Source organism: Canis lupus, chromosome 24 (genome assembly GCF_003254725.2).
Source record: "Canis lupus dingo isolate Sandy chromosome 24, ASM325472v2, whole genome shotgun sequence".
NCBI classification, from domain to species: Eukaryota; Metazoa; Chordata; class Mammalia; order Carnivora; family Canidae; genus Canis; species Canis lupus.
In genome coordinates, this window is record NC_064266.1 from 637,726 (window position 1) to 662,329 (window position 24,604).

General features: G+C 46.2%; 1 long non-coding RNA gene across 2 annotated transcripts; it reads left to right on the plus strand.

The window, feature by feature from the left end:
* Positions 1-1,050: 1,050 nt before the first annotated feature.
* On the plus strand, positions 1,051-23,638 carry LOC112673478 (uncharacterized). Of its 2 annotated transcripts, XR_004808859.2 has the most exons (6): positions 1,051-1,350; positions 5,319-5,527; positions 10,509-10,696; positions 16,275-16,433; positions 18,250-22,446; positions 23,450-23,638. It is a non-coding gene; the product is annotated as an uncharacterized LOC112673478 (long non-coding RNA). The 2 variants fall into 2 exon arrangements; XR_007405638.1 differs by lacking the exons at positions 16,275-16,433; positions 18,250-22,446; positions 23,450-23,638 and adding an exon at positions 11,036-11,765.
* The last annotated feature ends 966 nt before the right edge of the window (positions 23,639-24,604 follow it).

Here is a 24,604-nt window from a genome sequence, read left to right on the forward strand (position 1 = left end):
AAAGGCAGGACAAATGCTTTCTTCAGTCCTTTTATTCACTATTTCCTTTCTTCTTCTTCTGTTTCTAAAGGAGATATTTCTCTAAAATTCTCCAAAAGTAAAAGTATCTGTTTCTTTTTCTTTTTTTTAAGAGGATTTTTAAAAAAGATTTTACTTATTTATTCATAAGAGATACAGAGAAAGGCAGACACATAGGCAGAGGGAGAAGCAGGCTTCCTGGAGGGAGCCCGATGTGGGACTTGGTCCCAGGACTCCAAGATCACAACCTGAGCCAAAGGCAGATGCTCAATTGCTGAGCCACCCAGGTGCCCAGAAGTATCCGTTTCTATTGCTGGGTAACAAATTACCACAAATTTAACAGCCTATAGCAACCTGCTTTCGGTATCTCCCATTTCCTGTAGGTCAGGACTCAAGATGTGTCTGAGCAGCCTGTCCTCTGCACAGTCTCACCAGGCTGCAGCCAAGAAGTAGCTGGAGCTGTGGTTTCCTCAAAGACTCAGCTTGGGAAGGACCTGCCTCCAAGCTCACTCAGAGCATTGGCAGGACCCATTTCCAGGGGTTAGGAGACTGAGGGCCTGGCTTTAGGGGGCGAGTATGATTTGTCCACCAGTGTCTAATAATTTTGGTTTTCCATGTGTGTTTAGTATCGTTATGAACTTAGATACCTAAACATTTTTGATATTCCATGCTTATTTTTTGACTAAAGAATTCTTTGTAATCTGGGGCAAACTTCTTCCTTCCATCTTATTTCAAAGACAGATTTTTGTCCCCAAAACTTGGCCCCACAACCTCTGGATGTCGCATAAGCATTGTGGACAGTGCTGTCTCTGTGTGTTTCCCTGGCATGGTTTGTGATCTGCTTCCATCAGAATCAACTAAGGTGCTAATTAGAAGGGTGGGTGTCCCCACTCTGGCCCCCAAGATCAGCTCTTATAAATCTGGGGTGGAGGCCAGGCTTCTGCTTCTTGTAGGAGCCACCCAGTCATTCCAATGCATGCTAATATTTGAGAAGCTCTGACATCATAATCCCCAGTGTGAACATTCCTAAAATGTTAGACAGGAGGCTGTGAAAAACATGTGACTGTTTGTTGATATTTGTAACTTCAGTTCAACCAAAAGGAGTGACTTTAGCTAGATCTAGTAGAATACTTACTGATCAATCTTTCCTTTAGGAAGTGAACTCATGGGAAGTAAAAGTACTTTACTATGAAACATCTTGGGGAGAAATGTGTCAATTGTCGCCTGCTAGACTTCTTTTGCACATAAGTCAAGATCTGCTGCAAGCAGAAGAAAAATGCATACTTTCTGCTAAGACTAGGGACTGATTTCCACCATCAGAGCACGTCTCTGGTAAGTCATCTTAAAAAGAAGAACAAGGCCAGGGACGCATGGGTGGCTCAGCGGTTGAGTGTCTGCCTTTGGCTAAGGGTACGATCCTGGGATCCTGGGATGGAGTCCCACATTGGGCTCCCCACAGGGAGCCTGCTTCTCCCTCTGCCTGTGTCTCTGTCTCTCATGAATGAATGGGTAAAATCTTTAAAAAAGAAAAAAAAAAAAAGAAAGAAAGAAAGAACAAGGCCAGAATGAGCCATCCAATGGAGAGGAACCTGTGCCACACTACAGATAGTCCTAATGAAAGCTGGATCCATTCTGAGCACCTCTGTCAGGAAAGAGAGATTTGCCAGACTCAGTTTGGTCATTTCTCTGAAAGCAGTCTGTAAAGCTTCATCATTTCATTTGGTGTCACGATCATGTGTGCTGTGATTTCCAGAAGCCCAAAAGCAGCTTCAGCTGACCTGCACAAGGCAGATTTCTCCTCGCCCCGCAGACTATAAGTCTCCTTGTTCACAAAGCAGTGATGTCTCACAAAGCCTTGAAGTCACTGAGGAGTTCACAAGCCAAAGTGACTTCCAGAGCTGGGCACAGAGACCTGTGGGTAGGCCTTGCCAACGTGGACAGGGTCAGCCCGCTTGGGCCAAGGTTGGCAGGTTGGGCACTGGGGCTTCCGAAAGCCCTGGAATCTCCTCTGCACTCCCTGTACCCACTGTTCACACCCCCACAGGCTGCCTCTAAGATATTGGAGCCTAAAGCCAGAGCACAACAAGAGGCCTGTCTACTGCAGATTTCAATATTTAAAATTCTGAAGTCGCACCAACAAACTGTTAAATGAAACAAATTTATCTTGCTATCTTGATAAATATACCTTCCTCATGACCCAGAATTCCTGGAAGTCCAAAGTTAGGGTCCTCAGACTCTTCCACGTTCCTGGTGGAACACAGCATCTGTGGCAAAGCTCCTCTTGGCCCTCGGCCCATGGTAGCCTCCCTGCTCCTCCTGCCTATCTGTTCTGCACCTCAAGGGGTCTCGTGTGCTCGTGCATGATATCCAGGCGGCCTAACCGTGCAGATCCACCCCACAAACATCCATCAAACAGCCAAGGCCACACTTTGGGGTCAGGGGCACCAAGGGCTATTCCTTCCATAGGAGGACAGGCTATTCAGGAAAGAGCCCACCCAGCACTGCACATGTCAGCTATTGAGAGTGTGGTCCAGAGGCAGGGGTCACAGGTTCTGGGTGGATGCAGCCCTTAACTGTAGACTCCTTGCTCTTTGGGGAGAGAGCCAGCCAAAGCACAGCCTCCTGATTTGTGGGGCCCGGGACATAAAGGTATAAGGGTGGTGGTACCTTTCCTTAGGAGCTTTACTTCTCAGAAATGAGTCAGGGGACAGGCTCCTACCAGACTGATCATCACTAACCTTGGCTGAGGAGATCAACCTTGTGAATGAGAACAGACACTTTCATTGAGGCAGTGTGCCTCTGACATGTTAGGACCATCATTCCTGCATGATCTGGGCTTTTCTGCAATTTCTGGTGCTTGGGTTCTTTGAGTTTCTTTCTTACATCTGGAAACGGTGGGAATAAGCCCCACTTTCATTATTCAGGTTAAAGGATATAATGGGGTCTGTGACATTGTTAGCACAATGTCTGGCATTTATTTTTTTTATTTTTTGAAAGATTTTATTTATTTATTTATTCGAGAGAGAGAGAGGCAGAGACATAGGCAGAGGGAGAAGCAGGCTCCATGCAAGGAGCCCAATGTGGGACTCAATCCTGGGACTCCGGGATCATGCCCTGGGCTAAAGGCAGATGCTCAACCACTCAGCCACCCAGGTGTCCCCAGTGTCAGGTATTTAAGCTACAAACATAGGTAGTTTTTTTTAAAAAAAAATAGGAGGTGGAGTGTCCATCAGTGCAGAGAAGGAATGCTCTGGAAAGAGACGGTGCCTGGTGAAGAACCATCACCTGCCAGGAATAGAGGGCTATAGGGGCAGACACGTCTCTTAGGCTTCTCTTTCGATAAGCATGGGAACATGGGCGCAGGTGCCTGAAAGCTCCTGCAGCTCTTCATTTGTTGGGGAAACGGAACAGCAGAAAGGGCTACCAGCAGGTGACCCCATGGGAACTGGAGCCTCATCCTGCTGTGGAGCCTGAGAGTGGGCTGTTGCACACACTGCACAGTTGTCTTGTTGGAGGGCCAGGTGGGCTGAGGTTCATGACTGGCTGGTGCCTGGCCCCGGCCTGAGCCCAGAGGTGTCGGCGCACACAGTTGGATGTCAGGATGGCGTGTGGTGAGGGAAGGCCAGGGGTACGACGGGCACTGGCCGCCGCTTTTACTCCACTGTGTTGTAGCAGATCCAGCCATCTGAGAAGAAGCTTCCCTCTGGTGACAGAAAACACCCTTAACTCTCAGATAGCCTATTAGTCTATAAGGGGAACAACTTCTTGCCCTTTTCTGATGTGTAAAGGCCAGCTGAGAGGCTCGATGAGGGAGCAGAAGAGTACTTTCCTACAAAGTCCTCCTGAGTTAAGTCCCTGGCATGATTCCTGCGTGCTGAGGGAGTGTAGGGCACGTGGGCTACAGTCCCAGACTCTACCACTAGCTGGCCCTGAACCACTCTGATCGTTAGCTCCTTAATTACAAGTTTGAGGAAAATGCAGTTGACCTTTGAACAACATGGATTTGAACTGCATGGGCACATTTATAAAAGGATTGATTTTAATTTAAAAAATTTTTATCAAAAAAAAATTTTTATCCTTTGCAAGCCAAGCAATTAAAAAATGTTTAATTTAAATTCAATTTGCCAACATACAGTATAATACCCAGTGCTCCTCTCATCAAGTGCCCTCCTCAGTGCCCATCACCAGTCACCCCAACCCCCCGCCCCCTCCCCTCCTGCAGCCCTTTGTTTGTTTCCCAGGGTTAGGAGTCTCTCGTGGTTTGCTTCCCTCTCTAATGTTTCCTCACTCAGTTTCCCTCCTATAAAAACAGTGCAATACCGAAAGTGCATTTTCTTGTCCTCATGATTTTCTTAACATTTTCTTTCCTCTAGTTTACTCTACTGTAAGAATATAGTATATGATACATACAACACACAAAATATGGGTCAATGACTTTTATGTTGTTAGTGAGGTTTCCAGTCAACAATAGGCTATTAGTAGTTAATTTGGGGGGAGTAATAAGTTACATGTGGTTTTTCAACTATGCGGGGTGTCAGTGCTCCTAACCCCTGTGCTGTTCAAAGGTCAACTGTGATGACTTAATATGTTTGTTGTTGCTTAAGAAGGTGTGAGCCCAGAAGAGCCTTCTGTAGGGGGGAAGTTTGCCTGCATGTGTACAAAGCTCAGGCCCAGGAAATTCACTTCCTCTTGACTATGTCTCTCGTCCCAGCCTGCTTCTCCAAAGGTCCTGCCGCATGAACCTCAGCAAATGTCATGGGATCGAGTCCCAGGGCTATGGGAGTAGTTTGGAGGTTGTGATAGACAAAGTCAAAGGTATCTGTATCTTAACCCCCACAACCTGTGAGTATCTTATGCTACATGGTGAGGGAAGACTAAGATCACAGACGAAAATAAGTTTGTTGGTCAGCTGAACTCAAGATGGGGAGATATTTTGGATTATCTCGAAGCCGCAATGTGATCAAAAAAGGTCCTTGTAAGTGAGGGAAGGAAGTAGGAGGGTCAGGATGATGCAGCAGGAAAAACACTCAAACCTCCAGTGTTGGCTAGGAAGACAGAAGGGGCCATGGGCTAATGGATACAGGCAGCATTTAGAAGCTGGGGGAGGCAAGGAGATGGTTGTCAGGAGTCTATAGGAGACATGGCCCTGCTTACATCTGGATTTTAGCCTCATGAGTCCCATTTCAGACTCTGACCTCCAACACCTTAAGATAACATATCTGTGTTATTTTGAGCAACTAACTCATGCTAATTTGTTACAGTAGCCACTGAGAGCTAATATAAGGGTCTTTCCTTTAAAGATACCAGAATGAGAGCAACTGTGTCCAGCTCCCCTCTTTAAAGCCAACCAAACACAATAAGAAAAATGAGTATCAGAAAACTCCATCTAAGAAACTAAGGCACAAAGAACTTCAAAGTACAAGGTTGGAGAAAATCACCAGCTATCAAATTCAATGAAAAACCATATGTGTGTGTGCGTGTGTCTGTGTGCGCATGCCAAAGAAAAGAGGTAAGCAAGATAAAAACACTTTTTTTAAAAAATAAAAAACGATGGCTATAGTTGAAATCACATGGATATTATCCAACTTATGCTGACTGCACATGTTTGGATGCATAGATATGTAAGCACATTATGAAGGAGAAATTATTAATAGTGTCATCTCAGAGTAATGGAACTTGGCATGATTTCTACTTGAAATTTTTTTAACTTTTATTTTATTCTTCATTTTAAAGCATTAACTATAGTTTTTACATACAACTCCCTCCAAACTATTATTATAATAAGGAAACAAAAAAAAAAAGGAAGCTCAAAGCACAAGGGTAGAAATAAGATGAAGAACTAACACGAAAAGCAGATGATTTTAAGTAATTTGGGAAGTATATTTTGTTTAAAACTGTGTAAACAAAATAGACTGGCTGTTACTCTGGAAACATAGTATCTGTATTTTTCCTTATCTAGGAAAAAATACTTGTGACTTCAAAAGAAAAAGAATATCTAAACAGACAAGTTGCCATGAAACAACTGAGAATGTTACTGAAGGTCTGTTCACCTCCACCGAGGTCCAGATAATTTTTATGAAATGTCACGAAACCCTCAAATTTAAGTAACAGATAATTCCAATGCATTGTAAATGTTCTAGGTAGATAAAAAGAGAAAGCTATGTAATTACTTTTATTCAGCAAATATGATGCCAAGTCCTGAGAAAACACAAAAATCAAACAATAGACAATCTTTTTATGACCATTAATGAAAACATCATAAGTGAAATACTAGCACATACCATCCGGGAATACATTAAAGAAGACAGGAAACCCCACCATGTAGGGTTCCTCCTCGAAATGCAAGCATGGGCCAAGTTAGGGAGTCAATTACCATTCATATAACTTTATGTCTGACTTAGCAGAGCCTGAGGCAGGCATTCTTACACAGATGCTTTCTCAGGAGAGCTCTAAGGGGCAGGAGCAGGTAGGAGACACAGGGTGAATAGGAGTTTCCTCTGGAGATCAGCTTGGGTCTGATCCGAAGGGGCCCTGAGGGTGATTTGCACCCCTTGCCTGTTCCAGCTGGAGGCCCAGGTACTCCTGGTGCTCTGTAACTGTCCCAGCCCCGCCACGGTGTGGGCTGTCCCCGCCTCCAAGGGATCTCTGGGAAAAGGCTCTTGGGGTCTGAGAGGTGACAACAGTGAGCCCTTGGGGACTGCCACTTCCAGCAGCCGGCAGATGAGCACACCCAGCTTGAACGAAGATCTCAAGTGCGGGACTCGGAAGTGGGGGCTCCACCTGCATCTCCTACTAAGTCAAAAGAGAAAAGACATGCAATCATTTTCATGATCTTTTTCAGGATCAGCAGGCATTTGATGAAATTCAGCATATTTCTGATTTTAAAAATCAACGGAATAGGAGTAGATATTTGTTTCCACAACATGATAAAAATGTTTTGATAAAAATGCATGCTTCATGATGAAATGCTAATAACATTCCCATAAAAGCCTCAAACAAAAATGTCAACTAATGTCACGCGATAGAACATATTCTTGAAGTGCTCTTTAGTGAAATTAACCATAGAAGAAATATTGAGGTCAAAAATACAAGTGAGGAGGTGAGTTATTATGTTTGCAGGTAAAATATATTATGTATGAAATAATAAAAATAACTGAAAAATTATTTTAGATAATGAGTAGTTCAGTCAAGTGCTTGGCTACAGATTTAATTTGCAAAAATCAATAACTTTATAAAAACCAAAAGCAGTTGGATAAAATGGACAAAATATATCCCATTTATATAGCAAATAAAAAAAATTTTAAAACTCCAAAGAAGAAAAAATGATCCTTGTGATGAAAACTTAAAACACCAAAGAGAAAAGAAAAATGAACAGTATGACTACATGGAAAGATATTCTCTCTTCTGGGGTTGAAAATCCTTCATATTATCGACTTGAAACTGTTCTCCAGTTGATCTATATGTTCATGATTGTCTAAATAAAAATAGAAAGATAGTTTAGTTTCAACTAGATAAGCTGGGTTTTATCTACAGGGAGTTCCTACAGAAAAGGAAAGGCAAGGGAAATAAAAGGATCAAGAGGAGATTCAGGCACAGAAAATTCAGATGTCAGTGTCATAGACGTTGGAGGTGTAAGCGATGTGGTGGTTTGGTGTATGGACAGATACACGGGCCAATGAAGAGAACTGAGAGCAGAATATTCCTGAATAATATCAGAGCTTCTTTTGTAATGAAATGGCATTTCAAATACATACAGCAGGAAGATTTTGTCAGTAAATGAAATTAGAGAAGTAGATAACCATCTGGAAAAACACTAAATGAAATCTATAACTTTCCCCATCGATCAAAATAGACTCCAGATGTAACAAAAAATAAATATAATGTAAAACTGTGAAATGATGGGAACACGCAAGCATTCTCTTATAGGTGTGTGATAAGAAAAACTCTGCTCACATAAAATACAAATTCGGAAGCCATAAAAGACGTAGGTAAAAAATTTAAGTAGATAAACATTAGAATTGTCTGGAAACTAAAAAGAAATATCATAAATGAAGTCAAAAGGCAAATGACAAACTGAGGGAAAAGGATGCACACACACAGCTCACAAAGGGTTAACTTTAGAGCTATCTATTACATTTTAGTTAAAAAAAAAAAACCAACACACTAGAATCTTAAATAAACTCCATCCATCTATGTTCCCTACTAAAAAAAAAAAAAAAAAAAAAGGAGTTTGCTGGGGTCTGACTAATGGCATGTGCTATGACTAAATTATCCAACACAGACTTGAGAATCAAGTGCCAGAGCTGTTGGAGCTGATAAGGAACAATCTCCAAGACATATTTCTAAGTGACAAAGTGTGCGCATGACAGGACTGCACATATATGGACATGTTTATATTTGAAGAGAAAACCGTGGAAGGATGTACTGGGAGTCCTTCCGACTGGGACCCTGTGGGAAGGAGGAAGCCTGGAGCTCTGGAAGAGGAAGGGAACTAATTTCATTGTATTCCTGTAAATAAGGCTGGAACTTCAAGTCACATACATATGTGCACATCCACTTTTTAAAACTTGCTAGTTCTGCAGAAAGTCTCTGGGAAATACATGGCCTCCGGCACTTGCCACAGGTGCCAATAGGCCTCGCACCGTCGGAGGAGGGTGGCCGCCAAGGGAGCCCAGTGTGAGCCACCGTGGCCCTCCCATGGAATGGGGGTTGAGCTGGCAGGCACCCCTGGGAGGCCCCGCCACGTATCTGTCCTCTGAGCCACGTCAAGGTGAGCTCACAGGAAACCAAGTCACTGGTTGCTCTCTGCAGACCTGGCCTTGCGGAAGGCTCCTAGAAATCCTGCCCCGTGCATTAGCTTTCCTGCTAGTGAGAAGGCAGACTTCTTGGGTCCAAGGGCAGGTGAGCAGCTTCCAGGAAGGAGAGGACATGGGGGCATGAGCCCCCTGGCAGGCACAGGGTTCATGGTTAGCCACGCCCTGGCAGGAGGCAAAGGCCACACATCACAGTGCCAGCCCCGCTCTCAGGACTGAGGGCCCCTCTGTGCCTGGGACCTTGCTCCTTTTCTCCCACCACGCAGATTGCACAGTGCCTGGCTAAGGCACTTGGGTGAAAAGAACGTAATTTAGCAATTTGGTTCCACCCCCATTTTTCCTCCAAACGTGGGGCCTTGTTTCCAAATCTGTAGATACTGTTTCTCATCCTGAAGAGGATGGGTGTCAAGGCCCAACCCTTTCCCCAGTCAAAAGCACAGTATCCTTTAAAACCTAGCTCAGATCTAAGGACCCCAAGACTTTTCCTGACACACCTCCTTCCCATCTTCTCCCAGACTCTAGTCACATTTTCTCTTCAATTGATCAAGCTCTGTCTTGATTTTCTTAACCTAGTCATGAGAGCAACACTGCTTTTTAAATCTCAAAGCCCCGTGGCTTAGTGAGGCCTTCAGGCTGCCAGTGAGTGGGACTGAAGTGAGGGTAGGAGCAGGACCTCTGGGGAGTTTTAAAGACATCCTGGCTCAGACAGGTGGATGCAGGGCTGGTCCAGCGCAACATGAGGAAGGAGTCCAAAGGTGTGCCACTTACCTGTCCCCTGTCTCTGCTGGAAGGAAAGGCCCCTAGAGCTCAGAGCATCAAGGAGTCGGTAACTCACTGAGGAGGGCGCAGTGAGTGAGAAAGAGGAGCACCAAGTGGGACGCCTCTGTCGTGATGCATTTCAGATTCAGAGTGGCAGGGCGTTCACCTCTGTTGTGTGCAGCAGAATCTGGAAACCCCCCAAGTCTCCTCAATAGCAGAATAGATTTAAAAACCTTGGCACGTTCACCCAGGGGGACACTTAACCAGGACATGAAGTCCAGCCGTCGACCACCGCGTGCAGTGTGGCACGGTCTCACAAAAACCGCTGGGCAAAGGAAGCTGAGGCAAGAGCGCACGCCTCACGGCTCTGTAGGTGGGACCCCCCAAACTGACCGTCTCCACTGTCGGGGTCCAGAGACACTATCTTGAGGTGACAATGTTTGAAGGGGGGCCAGTGGTCCCTGGCATGGGGGCCTTCTTTTTCTTGCCTTGGGAGTGAGTGGGTTTGGGGAGTGAGTCCAGCTGCTGAGAACCCAGCAAGCTGCTGCGTTACGGCGTGTGCCCTTTCCCAGAGGTGAGTTACACTGCAGAGAGGGGTGATAGTGCACAAAGGAAGTTACCTGTTCTGCCTTCTCAGGAAGCATCTCACCCTTCCATCCCCCACCCACCACTGCAAAATTCACCCAGCACTCCTCTGAGTGGGCTTGGCACCGTGGAGAGGAAAAATGGTGCTGATGTCATAGGCTTTCCTTGTTATTTTAACTCGCCTTTCATTATTTTTTGTTCTTGCTTTAAATGAGCTCTTTTTTTTTAAACTTCCTTCCCGGCATTTGAGTCATTTCCCAAGGTTTTTGTCTGCTTTAGATAAGGAACTTAATACCCAAGATGGACTGTAACTTATACATTTTGTTTCTCCAGGGGCTTTCTACCCAGATATAGATATGAATTTGGGAGAAAATCAGGTATGAAGTCAACAAGCAGAGTTTGCAGCAGGGCAGGACTCTAAGTATGATCAACTTCACCGAATCTCCTGATACAAAGAATCGTGCTGTGTACAGACGAAAGCTTACTTTTCATGACATGAAGGATCCTGTGATTTGAGGAAGGTACTTTCTTTTTTTTTTTTTTTTTTTTTGTATTTTTTTTTATTGGAGTTCGATTTGCCAGCATGTAACACCCAGTGCTCATCCCGTCAAGTGCCCGCCTCAGTGCCCGTCACCCAGTCACTCTGTTCCCCCGCCCTCCTCCCCTTCCACCACCCCTTGTTTGTTTCCCAGAGTTAAGAGTCTCTCATGGTCTGTCCCCCTCTCTGAAATATCAGAGAAGAAGTTACTTTCAACTGCCTCCCATTTTCCAGCAATCCCAAGGGAAGCACGAGTGCTCCGAGGTCCCGCAGCTGGTGAGGGCAGGACCTGGTTAAAGCCCTGGGTTTCTTGCCTCCACAGTGTCTTCCTTTTCTGATTCACAATCCTAGTATCAGCCCGGATCAGAATCAGCATAAGTGAACATACGCTCTGGCACGAAGAGAAAAATCTCATGAGCTGGCATGATGGGAAAATGAGACAGTTACCGCTTTGCCATTGTTTGCTGAAGGATAAAATAACACACCCCATTCCTGGCTTTATCCCCACCCTATTATAAGGATTCCTGACAGCATGGGATGTCCAAACCGGCCTTCAATTTCCCCTGCTTGCCCCCCTGACCCTTATCTGGCCCTCAGTATCCCAGACTTCCCCCCCGTAAGGGAAGTCCACTCCTGAGCTTGTGGAGTTACCCACACCCCACTGGTGGTGGATATGCCATGGGAATTGCAAAAATGTCATATAGATGTAAGAAGTGGGCATGGTGGGGGTCAGCAAACTATGGCCTATGGAGCAAATCCTGCCTGCTGCCTGTTTTCGTAAATAAAGCTTTATTGGAACACAGCCATGCCCATCTGCTTGCATATTGTAAAGTGCTTTTGAGCTACAAAGACAGAACTAAGCAGTTGTGACAGAGTCCGTGTGGCCTGCAAAGCTAAACATATTCATTACCTGGTTCTTTATAAGAAACATTGATGGCCTTGGCCAGTATAGAGATAGCTAAGTTATTTGTCTCGGTGTTGTGCTAACACTTTAACAGAACCTTGTGGAGATAATGGCTGCAGAGGTGTGGCTGCTGTGCTGACAGTTGGAGGCCTCCTCGTGGGTTAATGGAGGTCACGTTGCTTACTGGTCCTTTGGTGGCCCTCACAGACATGTTCGATGGCTTCCTGTACTTCCCATACATTGAGCTTGCCCCCTTCCTTTCTAGGGCCTGTAGCTCGGTCCTACCATGAAGCTGTGGGGCACCAGGGGACCAACTCTGGCCTCAGTTCTGAGACAGTAGTGGCTGCTGGCAGGACTTGGTGAATGGGTTTGGCTTGTCTGGAGCTAACAGGTGATGGAGCAAATTCCACCTAGATTTTATGCGTGTGTGAATAAACTTGTGCCCAAGACCCTCTCCTTTTTTAAAAAAAAAACAAAAACTTTTAATTTGGAGATCCTTGTACATTGACATACAGCTTGTAAGAAATAGCACAGAGGGATCCCATGTTCCCTTTACTAAGTCTTCCCACTGGTAACATCTCGTAGAACCATAACACAATATCACAACTGGGATACTGACAGTGATGCAGTCAAGATAGAGCATTTCCATCATCCTTGATCCAGGGACGCCTCCTGTCCTTTTACAACCATATCCACTTGCCTCCCACCCCCACTGCCACCATGGCAACCAAAAGTTTTGTCTTTCCTTGCTGAAATTTAATCATTTCAAAATTAGTATATACACGGAACTATACAGCATGTGACCCTGGAGACTGGCTTTTGTCCTTCGGCATTATTCTCTGGAATTGACAAGTGTGCCAATAGTTCTTACCTTGTTATTACTGAGTTGTATTCATGTATTGATGGACAGCAGTTTATCTAACCATGCACCAGTCGAAGAACATTTGGGTTCTTACTCGTTTTGGACTATTATGAATAAATCTGCTATCGACATCTATGTACAGGTTATTGTGTGAACATGGAATTCATACAGCAGTCTCAGAGGGGCTGGACTCAGACAGGTAGGATTCAGGCGGATGCCCTTTCCTGATAGTCTCCAAACACATGTGGCTTGTTAGGTCGAAATGAATAATCACCCATCCCTGAGGGATGTTTACCTGGGTGCCGCCCTTCTGTCAGCCTCAGGTCTGTGTTAGAATTCTGCCTTCTCCATAACTCCTGGCCCATCAACACTCCTAATGCCATCATCAGGCTTGGTCCCACCATTTCTCCTGGTCCCAACACTGTTCCTGACCCCACCAGCACTCCAGTCCTCTGAGCACTGGAACCAGGTCACATTCTTACTCCCGGTTCCATTGTCCCTCCTGATCCTACCATTATTCCTACTCCCATCATCACTCCTGGTTCCTCTGCCACCCTTGGTCTCATCATCAGCCCTGGTCTTGTCATGACCTTGGATCTCATCTCCTGGTTTCACCATCACTCTCTCTCCTGGTCCCCTCATCCCTTCTGGTCCTATCCTCATTTCTGGTCCCATCATCCCCCCTGGTTCCACCATCAACCCCGGTCCTGTCATCATTCCTGACTCTGTCATTCTTGAGTGCATCATCACTCCTGGTCCCATCATCAACCTTGGTCCCACCATCACTCCTGGTTGTCCATCATTCCTGGGTACACCATCCCCTAGTTTCACCATCAACCCTAATCCTGCCATCACTCCTGGCTCCTCTGTCATTCCTGGGTACATCATCACCTCTGGCTCTACCATCACTCCTGACCTCACCATCACTTCCAATTCTTCCTTCATTTCTGGGTGCATCATCACTCCTGGTTCCACCATTGCTCCTGCTCCCATCATCACTCCTGGGTCCTCTGCCATTCTTAGTTCCTCTATAACTCTTGGTTCTACCATCACTCCTGGTCCCATTATCACCCCTGAGTGCATCATCATTCTTGGGTCCATCATCACACCTGGTCCCATCATCACTCCTGGCTCCTTGGTCACTCTCGAGTGCATCATCATACCTGGCTGTATCATCCCTGTTTGCTCCTTCATCAGCTTTAGATCCTCCATTGACTATTATTCCTCACTCCTCCATCACTCTTCCAAGTTGGTCTTGGGTGCGGCATTCCAGCTCAAAGAGGATTGCCATTACTCATCCCACCATGTGATCTTGGGAGGACCTCCCTTGCAGGTGAGTAAGAGGATTAATGAGACAAAGTGTGAAAAAGCACTTTGAACTCCCAGTTATCATAGGTGTGTGTTCTGCTCAGATGTCCTGCTCAGCCTAAGGGCTTTGTGCATGGCAGTGTACAAAATTATCCAGGTAAATGCTAGCTGCTAGGAAAGAAGTTTCCACTGGAGCTACAGTTATGTTCTTCTCTGGAGGGGAAACCACAGCTCTGTTCAGTGAGTGTATGTTGAGTACTTAGGCTCTTCCAGGACTTAGAGTTCTCAATGTGGTATAGGTGTGTGTGTGTGTGTGTGTGTGTGTGTGAGACAGAGAGAGAGAGAGAGAGAGAGAGAGAGAGAGAACCCTGCCACCCTGCCCAGGCCTCACTGACAGTGAATCTGATTTACTTGGCCCAGGCTGGGGCTTGGCACTGAGGTTTGTCACACCCCCACGGTGATTGTCATGTGTGACTGAAAATGAGCATCATGCCCAGCATCACCACAGGAGCCAGGGGAAGTGGTGCTTGGAGGTTTTCAGTCCCTGGTCTGCCTCCTGGCAGCCTTAGGGATGCATTTTGTCTCTGCCTTGACCCTCCTGCTTTTGAAGGTGGTAATATTCAATCTGAACACTTCACATCAGAGAGACTTTGCTCCAAATGGGGATGCCTTAAAGGATGATGAAAACTGAGTGTGACCAGATGGCTTTCTTCTTGCTGTTTCCTCTTCTGTACTTGTTCTAATCATCACCTTTGTGTTGATGTTATTCCTTTAAAAGCATTTTACAGTGTATTTCAGACAGTGGGCTTTAATGTTTTATAAAAAGTCACACAATAAGAAAGTCACCACTTGAGTGGTAGACCTTGAAAATAATATCTCAATGTCAACCCTACTTCAGAAATCTAAGAACCCTGATGTTAGCAAAAGAAGGCAAGCACAATGGGATCCTTGGTGTGTCTTCCAGGATGCACTTATGCCCATGACCACAGGATGGTGGAGATAGAGAAAGCAGCCTTTACACAACTTGTGAGTAGGGGTCTGGTGGGCCATGGTGAAGGCCAGCATAAGGAAGTCATGAATTCTCTTTCATTCCCGTTTACGAATGGAGGAACTGCAAGCAGAAGGGGCCAGGAACCAGCCCAGCAAACTTTCCCCTATTGTTTTTAAATTTGAACATATCTATCTCTTTCTGAAAAGTAAATACCTGAGACAAGTTGGCAATGTGCTTCCTAAATGTCCATTGGATTTCCCAGCTGAACAGGCCTTCCCCTGCTTGATCCCACTTCTCTCCATGCTCACCCTAGAGATTCATCAGTTAATTCACCAAATAGTTACTACTCCTTGTAACAGGCACCAGGGACCAGTGATGACAAGAAAGACAAGTTTCCAGCTCTGTTGGGTTTACAGTTATTAGAGGGAGACACTGTGAATCACATGCCTATGTGAAGTTACAAATATACGAAGTTTCAAGAAGAAGAGGTGCAATGTGGGGAGGCTTGCTCTGACAGCAAATAACAGGGAATTTGGATCTACTCTGAGAGGATGGGCACAGCTTCACCAACACTTAAAGAAGTTAAACAGGTTAACTGGTTTACTAGTTTATGTGTATGTAGGCATGTCTATGTGTGTGCATCAGAGTATGTCTATGTATGTGTATAAGAGTGTATGTGTATGTGTGTCTAGGCATGTGTGTACTGTGAATAGGCATGTGTGTATATGTGTGCATACAAGGGCATATGTATGTGGGTCTGTGTATATAGGAATGCGTAGGTATTGTAGATATGTGTGTAGGTATGTGTATAGGAATGTGTGTCAGTGTATTTATATGCATGTGTATAGAAGTGTATGCATGTGAATATGTGTAAGCATGTATAGGAGTGTGGATATGTGTGTATATGGGGGAGCATGCATGTGTGCATGTATAGGAGTGTATGCATAGGTTTGCATGGCATATGTATGTGTAGATGTGTGTATAGGTATGTATGTAGGTGTGCATGCATGGATGTGTGTAGATGTGTGTGTAGGTATGTGTAAAAGACTGTGTGTGTAGGCATACGGGTGTGTAGGTGTGCATGCATGTGTGTGGGTGTGTATAGGACTATGTAAGGATGTGTATGAGTGTGCAGGTATACACACATATATGTGTATAGGCATGTGTATAGGAGAGTAGATGGGCATGTGTGTAGGCGGGTGCAGACATGCATGCATGTATGAGTGTGTACGTGTGTGTGTGTAAGCAGGCTGTTGTGCATAGCTTGCAAATGCCCTGTGGGAGGAGGACCCGGCAGCCCCCAGAGCTACGGTTGGAGGATGCAGAGATAAGAATAGAAAGGAGGAAAGTACCAGGACTAACCAGGCCATGTTAGGGTTTTGGTTTTCCTCCCAAGAGCAGTGGGAAGCTGCAGCATTTTGTTGTGGCATATGTGTGTGGAGGCGGAAGAAGAAAGGGCCAGGGTCATACTTTAAAGTGATTTTCCCTTCCAGCAGGAGCGTGAGAGGCAAGAGCCGAAGAGGCCTCCCATCAGGAGCCCAAGGCAGAGGTCCCCCTGAGCAGTGGTGGGAGTGCTGCACGGGAAGTGACTGTGCAGGGAGAAGAAGGCCAGTTTGGGCTCGATGGCATCTATGAGATGTCGGGCGAGGTGGAAGGTAGGCAGGGTCCCTGTGCATCCTGTGTAACTGTGTGCTTCAGGGGGCCGGGCAGAAAGTGATCACAACTTTGGTCTTGCTGACTTGGAGTAGTCCAGGTGAGAAGCAGGTAGCTGGGTCAGGAATGGGGGTGTTTGTGGGGGTGAGGTCATGCAGGGAGACACAGGGACCCAGGAAGACAGCCACCGGGAGAAGAATCTACGGGGATGCGGACTACCTGGTGTCCTTGAACAGAGGATTTCAGAAGAAAGTCAGAAGGTTGAGTAATTGAGGACCCCATGGGCTTGGGTCACCCATGGAGGTTAGACCTTAGTGGGAGCAGCTTCAGGTCATCACAGAGGCAGAAAAGAGAGAAGTGAGAATGGCAGGAAAGCAGAGGTGACATGCAACACTGTGAGGACCACAGTGGGGGCAGGAGGCAAGGGGACATCGGCCGGGGTGGGGACACGCTGTCCTGCAGGCACATTTTCGCAGCATGTTTCAGGTGGGTGCAAGGACCTGGGGAAGCCAGCCTTGCCTACTGCTGACTCACCCTTTTCAGGCTGTTCCGTGGAGCTGAAATGTCCACTACTGCTCTGTACCTTCACGAGTCATTTTGCTGCTCCAGTTTCTTCTTCTGTGGAGAAGAAATCCACAGAAAACCTCTACCGGAGCAGGTCACCCACATCCTTTATGACCCTACATTGATCCATTGAATGATACAGTTTCCTGGTAAAGCAAATGACTGTCCTTTTGCACCCCTACTGCCTCTAACTTGAAATGTAGAGTTGAATGGAAATACATATGTTTCCGAGAACTCTATGGAACCAGCTGGTTTTGCAATGTGACAACCCAATTCCTGCAAACTTGTCACCATTTAAAATTATAATTGTCTGGAGGGGCTCAGAGATGAATCACTAACACATCAAAGTCACTTCTGCCTTTTCCAAGTGTGTGCTTGCTGGATCCCTCAGGTGGAGTGCCAGGAGCCTCTGGGTGTTCCAGATTTAACTTTTTTTAGGAAATCATGGGGAACTGTCCATCTGTGTGATGTGGCAACATTGTGTTTCATCCCAAACAGGCTCCCATCCTGCTTCCAGGGTGGTTCTGAAGTGGCTTCTGGATGTTGGAACCTGCAGCAGCCTGGTGTCTCACCTTCCTCTCTGCCACCCACTTCATCCCCATGCAAAACAGGAAGGTGGTGGCAGGTGCAGGCACCAGGTCTCTAGCCAGCTCAGGCATGTGTGCCATGGCCCCCTCTATGCTGTCTACTGCTCCCTGCTGTCACTGGGCCCCGAGGGGCAGGCAGGCTGTTGGAACATAGACAAGCAGACAAGAGCTGGTCTTTCCAAACATGTCTATGCTGGCAGTTCCATGCCACCATCTGGAATATCTGCCCATATAAAGAGCCATCTCCCTCACTGTCAGCCCCTGGCAAGGGAAGGCCTACTTTTCCATGAGCAATAGCCCCACTGGGAGACTTTTCTCTCTTTCCTCTCTTTCAGTAAGGGTGGTGGAAATAGTTTGACCCTGAGAACTGATGTGTGGGGATTTGCTTTGGCAAGCAGTCAAAGCTCTGCACACCCGGGAAGCACTTGAAAGGTTTCTAGGTCAGCTCTTGTCCCACAGGTAAAATCTTTAGGACTCAAAAATCTGGAATGAATGCTTTTGACTGCAAGTAATAGCCAAAGTATAGGTAGTTCAAACAATCAAAAATGCTAATCATTCCATGTAATGAGTCTCAGGTGGGGTGATTTCAGGGTCGGCTAACGCAGCAATTCAGTGATGCCTTTAAGGTCCCAGGTTCCTTGTCATCTCTTATTTTCCACTTTCCCAGGCATGCCAACTTGTCCTGACCCCAGCAACTTTGTAGACCAGTGCTCACACAATCATTCAAGAGGACAGGAGGACCTTTTTCACATCTCTGTTTGAGGGCAAGTGGCTATCGCTCTCCTCCTTCACACCACGTGGGCAGCCTGTGTCACAGGTCTGTCTGCCTTGATTCAGATGTTGGTCAGGGTGATGGGCATGTTGTCAGCTCAGGCCGGGATAAAGGAATCTCTGAGGATCTTCTGGAGCTTATTGCCAACAGATACACAACAGAGTTCCTCTCCAGAAGAGTAAGAAAGAACATCTGTTGGAGAGGCATCAAGGAGTCATAGGATGTGTTTAGAAGGACAGCCCACGCCTCACTTCATATAGAGAGAAGGACAAAATTTTGGATAGACGCCAGGTGACTTTCAGCTGAAGAATGATCACAGCTTTAGGTAGAAGATAGGTGGGTTACCAGGATGCTGTTTAGTGGAAGTGAGGCCCCAGGGCTACCGAAGCCAGCACAGCAGCACCTCTGAGCATGGTTGCCATGAGGCCAGCATTGCTACACACTCTGATTTGTCAGGAGCAGCCAGAAATCCAAATGTTTATGCAAAATCTTACACTTCTAAATATTGATAAGTAATTCAAAATTTAAGAACACTGTGACTATGATAAAAAAAAAAAATGTCCAAGAGCTGGACCTAGCCTGGGACCAACAGTTCTCATTCTGGTAAAGAGGCTCCTGGCTAGAAGTTGTTATAAGGCTTTGCTATTACTGATTGTCACCAACCGGGACTGACACCTCTGGCTTGAGAGACACCGAATATTACAGCACTATTACATTCTCCCAGGACTGGGGATCAGGCCACTTCCCAGCTTTTATCTTCTAGAAAGAACTGGGGAAAGGAGATGAGACAAACCAAAACGCTCATAGGAAATAGGCTGGGATGGGTCCTGTCAGCAGGAATGTTTCCCTTGCCATGCTGGAGAGAGGTAGGGCATGGGTCATGTAATTCATAGTTTCAGATGGAAACTAGACACAATCCAGAATGTTTATGGGAAAAGCAGCAGGGTGATGAAACTTAGCCACCGGTGAAATAAAATTAGACAAACGGGTGTAAGCATGGGCAGCTAACTACGTGATGGGACTCCACCTTCACGGAATCCTCTGGAACCTGAGACGTGGGGCCTCGGTACACCGCGGGCCATCTCTACTTTGACTCTTGTCAGTTTTAACAGGATTTGGTGCTGGTATTGGGGTGTCAATCAGGCCTTCTTGTCCAGGACAATGCAGTCACGGGTGGAATGTCTGATTCGGAAGGACTTTTCTCTGTCATCAGGCCCTGGGTTCCTCTGCACACCCACAGTCTTACCATGTCACCGACCTCAGCAGCCAGTACCTGCTTGTGTTACCTGGAGGCACTCCCCAGGTACCGGTGCAGCAGGACAGCTGTGTCCCTACCCCGTCCTGGTTGCCCTGCTTTCTTCTCCTTCTCCCCTGCCCCTTGCCAAGCAGACGCCGAGGGAAACAAAGCAGCTTGTAAAAAGTTCAGTTATTTGCTATTTATTTAAAAAGGGATATAAAAAAGTCACTTGGTTTATTTTCAAAATGACTTAATAGCACAAAATTCAGTCAGCTGCTTTTTTATGAAGTGTATAAGCTGGAGTCATCTTTATCTGTTTGCCCCGTAAACACCACGACAGAGGTGACCAAGGTGGGCTGGTGGCCCGGCATGTCTTGCTTGGCTCCTTCATGGTCTGCCCCCCTCCCGCTCTGTGGCAGAGGGTCAGGGTGTCACCACGGCCTTTTACAGATGGAGAATTAAGGACACAGGAGAGTGGAGTCAGTCCCCTGAAGTCACAGAAGAGAATTCACAGGGTGCCTTTATCTAGAGCCGGGGCTCTGACCTCTCACCTCATACCTCGTGAGGACTGGGAGGGTTCCACACTTCCATGGAATAATCTGGATCAGTCAGGAAGACCAGATTCTGGGGACGCCCCAGGATACTCAGGGAGCTCTGTAAGCCCTGGCTGCAAAGTAGGAAACCCAGCACTTGAAGGGCCAATGTGAATGCTGCTCAGGTGGCAGTCTGGCCCCCAGCTCACCTCCAGGAGAGGTAGGCCTGGCTCTGCTCTCATGCCACTGTCTGAGCGGCAGTTACGCCAGGGCACCTAGCTGTCTTCTCCTTCACCCCAGCCAGCAGGGTTAGGGCCTCTGAAGAGAAAGTGCCCCTGCAGAGAAGCAGTCCCCAGCTTGCACAACAGGGGCAGTGGGGCCGAAATGCCCGTGGCAGCTGGGGACCCCAGTGACCAGCATGATGACAGATTGGCACAAGGCGTGCCACTGAAGGGCACCAGGGGTGGGAAACTGTGGCCGCTGCCATCCCACAGCAGTCAGAGAAAGCTCACCAGGCACATGTTGAGCTCTTGGGTCACAGGGCCACCTTTGAAAATGCACGCCATCCCAGCACCCTACGTATGTCCACTTGGGTTCCCGGGTTACAGACCCTCTGGCGTGCCCTCCATCGTCTCTGCTCTGAGTGGCTCCTCTCTGGAACGTCCCCCAGGCCCTTGCAGCATACCTTCTGGCATCCCTGGGTCCGGGGGCAGTGCCATGGAGCCTTGTGCTACCCAGGAGTTGCTTGTGGTGGCTGCTTCCAGAACCAACTAGAGCAGAAATGATAGCCATAATCCTAAAACTGTCACACAGTGGATGTGAGACTGTTCACGTGGCTGATGATGGCAACTGTGGGTGAAGCGCGGATTGCCAAAAGCTTTACGAAGTCATTTCCTTTCCTCCACATGCTTCTGGGCTGTGCGACATCATTCACACATGAGGAAACTGAGGCCCCAGGAGGACAGATATTTGCAGAGTCACATGGCTGCAAGTGTCACATTTGCTAGCAATCATAGCTACAGAAGGTGGGGATTATTATTATTCCTGTTTGTACTAAATCGCTTGAGTTTGGGGATGCCAACTGTGGCCAGGCAGCAGTCCGGACCTGGGAAGATGGGGCCCGGCTTTTCTGTGTGCTTGTGGAGGAAGGCGCACGGCTCCTCTCCAGTCCAGGCTCCCAGCTGCAGAGGGGGGTCTAGCACCTGCCTACCGGGTCCTGGGCATGGGCCTGGACCTACCTGGTGCCTGGCAAGTCCTCTATGGATGCTTGAGATGTCTGCCTCTCTAGGTCGCCTATATGCTTCTCAGAAACCCCCAAGTTTTCTTACTCAGCTTCCTGAAGATAATAAAATTCTATCTGTTCAATCTATGGGACCTCCTTTCAAACAATCATTGTATTACTGTTCTCATTTTGTGGAGAATCAACACTTGGAAAGTAGATCAAATAGATCATTTGTAGTTCTCTAAAATTATATTGTCTAAATAGGGCCAAATTGTTACAATAGCATATTGGAACCACGGAGAATGCTGTAAATGCCAAACGGACCCTGCAAATCGCCCAGCTCAGCCAGGGAAGCATGATTTACTGCCTTCTATTTCATGCGCAGAGCTGCTGCTGGAGATGAAAAGTGTAAAAAGATCCTGCCGAAAAGCACCATTCCTCTTTGTGATTTATCTCTTTCCAAAAGCTGGGGAGCAGCTTTTGCTCCTCAAAGCCAGTTGCCAGGAGGTAAACAGCAGTTAACTTTTAAAACAACATGCAGCCCAGTCAAGTTTTCTATAAATATTGTGCATCATGTTAGAAAGCTATTTACTAAATGTGGAAAAATCAATAATTTTCTAAAGAAGAATGTTTAATCAGCCAAGTAGCCAAACAAGACTTGAAAGCAGGGGAGTCTTTGAAAAAGAAAAGCTCCAAGTCTCTGCCAAATGTAACTGGGTGTTTCTGTCCTTTTCATCCTTTCTTCAATGGGGCCAGGCCTGGAGGTATGGTGCCTGACTTTTCTCTGTCTCCTTGCAATTCCAGTGACAGGGACTCTCGTCTCCTGAGGGTCTGCCCCAGCCCATGCAGGAAGAGTGTACAGCTATTGTCTCCTTATATTTAGTGCTCACAGCATGATGTCATCGTGACTCTTATTGTCCCCATTTCATGGAGGAGGAAACCAACATCTCTGCAGGTGAAGAGGTTGGATCCAATGCCAAAGCCAGAGAATGCCCAACCCAAGGCTCTAACTCTAGTGACAGAGGGAGAGTCTGGATGGTCTCAGCTGCTCAGCATCCTGGTGTGGGGCAGCTCACCTCTTGCTGTTCAGACTGTTGGAGGTATGAACTCATTCAACCCCCTCAGAGCCCCTGGAGATGTGAGGTTGCATTGTCTCCCACTGCAGCTGAGGAAACAGTCACAGAGTGTCGTGCTACACAATGACGAACAGAGCAGTTCAGCTGCTTGCCTAAGGTCACATAGCATAACTGACAGAGTGATAACTGAACTGAGGGTGGATGTATTTTTTTCAACGCAAAAAAGCTGGATGATCTATAACCCCCGTCCCCTCGGGAGAAAGAAGGGTGTTCTTGTGAGGTTCTGCGCGTCTAGGCCTCCCTACCCCAGGCTGGGTCAGTGCGATGGCATGCTCGCTCCTCTGTACCGTGCAGCTACTTTCAGAAATCATCATGTCAGTATCAGTATTAGCGGATTTCCTTTATCTGTTCTTCTGTCTTAAAACAATGTATTTTAAAAGTTGAAGCTTCAGTTAAAAAGAAAAAAAATATTCAGATTCAGTGAAATATCTCTGTTCCCTTGGCTTAAACTTCCAACCACAGATACTCCAAGTGGCCACAGAGAATGACAGAAGACAAGTGCCTTAAGTTCTAGGTGGTCCTTCTACAGACCCTATGCTGTCACTGTTTGCTGAGAATCTGCTGCAGGAGCTGGACACTGAGCCAGCCCACAGTGCCCCTTGACCGAGACCTTGCTCCACAGGTCTGTGGACAGTGTGGTCCTCTTGGGCTGGGGTCTCACTTTGCAACTGGGAATTTCCCAAATAGACCTCCACAGAAAATAGAGTGTTTAAAAGGATATGTGACTATAGGTGCTGACTTGAAGCCGGCATGTATATTATTAAAATGACAGTGACCACCACAATTGTTTAGAACATAGAACAATGGAAGTTTTGTGTTCATGTGTATGTATGTGTGTGTGTTTTTGAGGAGGAGGCTTTTACCATTGACCTTGTTTAGAATTGGTAGGACTTGGCAAAAATAAAAAGACAATAAAAAATGAAACCGTCATTTACTCAGTTTTATTCCTGTTTGACTTTTCCTGAAGATCCTTCAGAATACATGGCTCCTCCTCCCTGGAACACTGTGACCACCACCTCAGGCCCCTGCTTACCTGGGCCACCTTTGGGAAGTGTCCATCCCTTTCCAAGAGAACTGCAGCTGAAAGTGAGTGGCCAGCCAGCTTCCCCTGGTGCCTGTTTTCCCTCTCTTCTGGGGACTGTCTTCTCATTCTCTTCTCTCTGGTCCAAAATCAGGAAGTTCTGAAACCCATGTCCTCATTTTTTTAAAAAAATGTATATTTTATCAAATCTCTCTGAATATTGATAGTTAAAAAACAGGAATCAGCTGAGAGGAGAGGATAGAGATTTCTTTGGCAGATCTTTGAGTATAAGCTGCTTTAGATGTTCCAGAGCAATCATAAACCTAATAGCATGGTATAAGCCCTGAGCCAAGACCCCAAACTGTCTACTTTTATTCTGGAGTTTCAATGAGTTCTGGGCTTTATTTTTAAATTGTCTAAAAATTTACTTCATACAAAAGAGCGAATATTGTTAAAACGTCCATACTACCCAAAGGAATCTACTCATTCAATGCAATCCTTATCAAAACAATACCAGCATTTTTCACAGAGCTAGAACAAACAATTCTAAAATTCAAACAGAATCAGAAAAGACTCTGAATAACCAAAGTAATGTTGAAAAAGAAAAGCAAAGAAGGAAGCATCACAATGCTTGACTTCAAGCTGTACTACAGAGCTGTGATCATCAAGACAGTGTGGTCCTGGCACGACAACAGACACACAGATCAATAGAACAGAATAGAGAACACAGAAATGTACCCTCAACCCTATGGTCAACTAATCCTCGACAAAGCAGGGAAGACTATCCACTAGAAAAAAGACAGCCTATTCAATAAATGATGTTGGGAAAATTGAACAGCCAAGTGCAGAAGAAGGAAACTGCACTACTTTCTTACACCGTACACAAAAACAAATTCAAAATGGACAGAAGATCTAAATGAGAGACAAGAATCTATCAAAATCCTAGAGGAGAACACAGGCAGCAACCCCACTGACCTCGGAAACAGCAACTTCTTAGTAGATGCATCACCAGAGGCAAGGGAAACAAAAGCAAAAATGGACTATTGGGACTTCATCAAGATAAGAAGCTTCTACACAGCAAAGGAAACAGTTGACAAAACT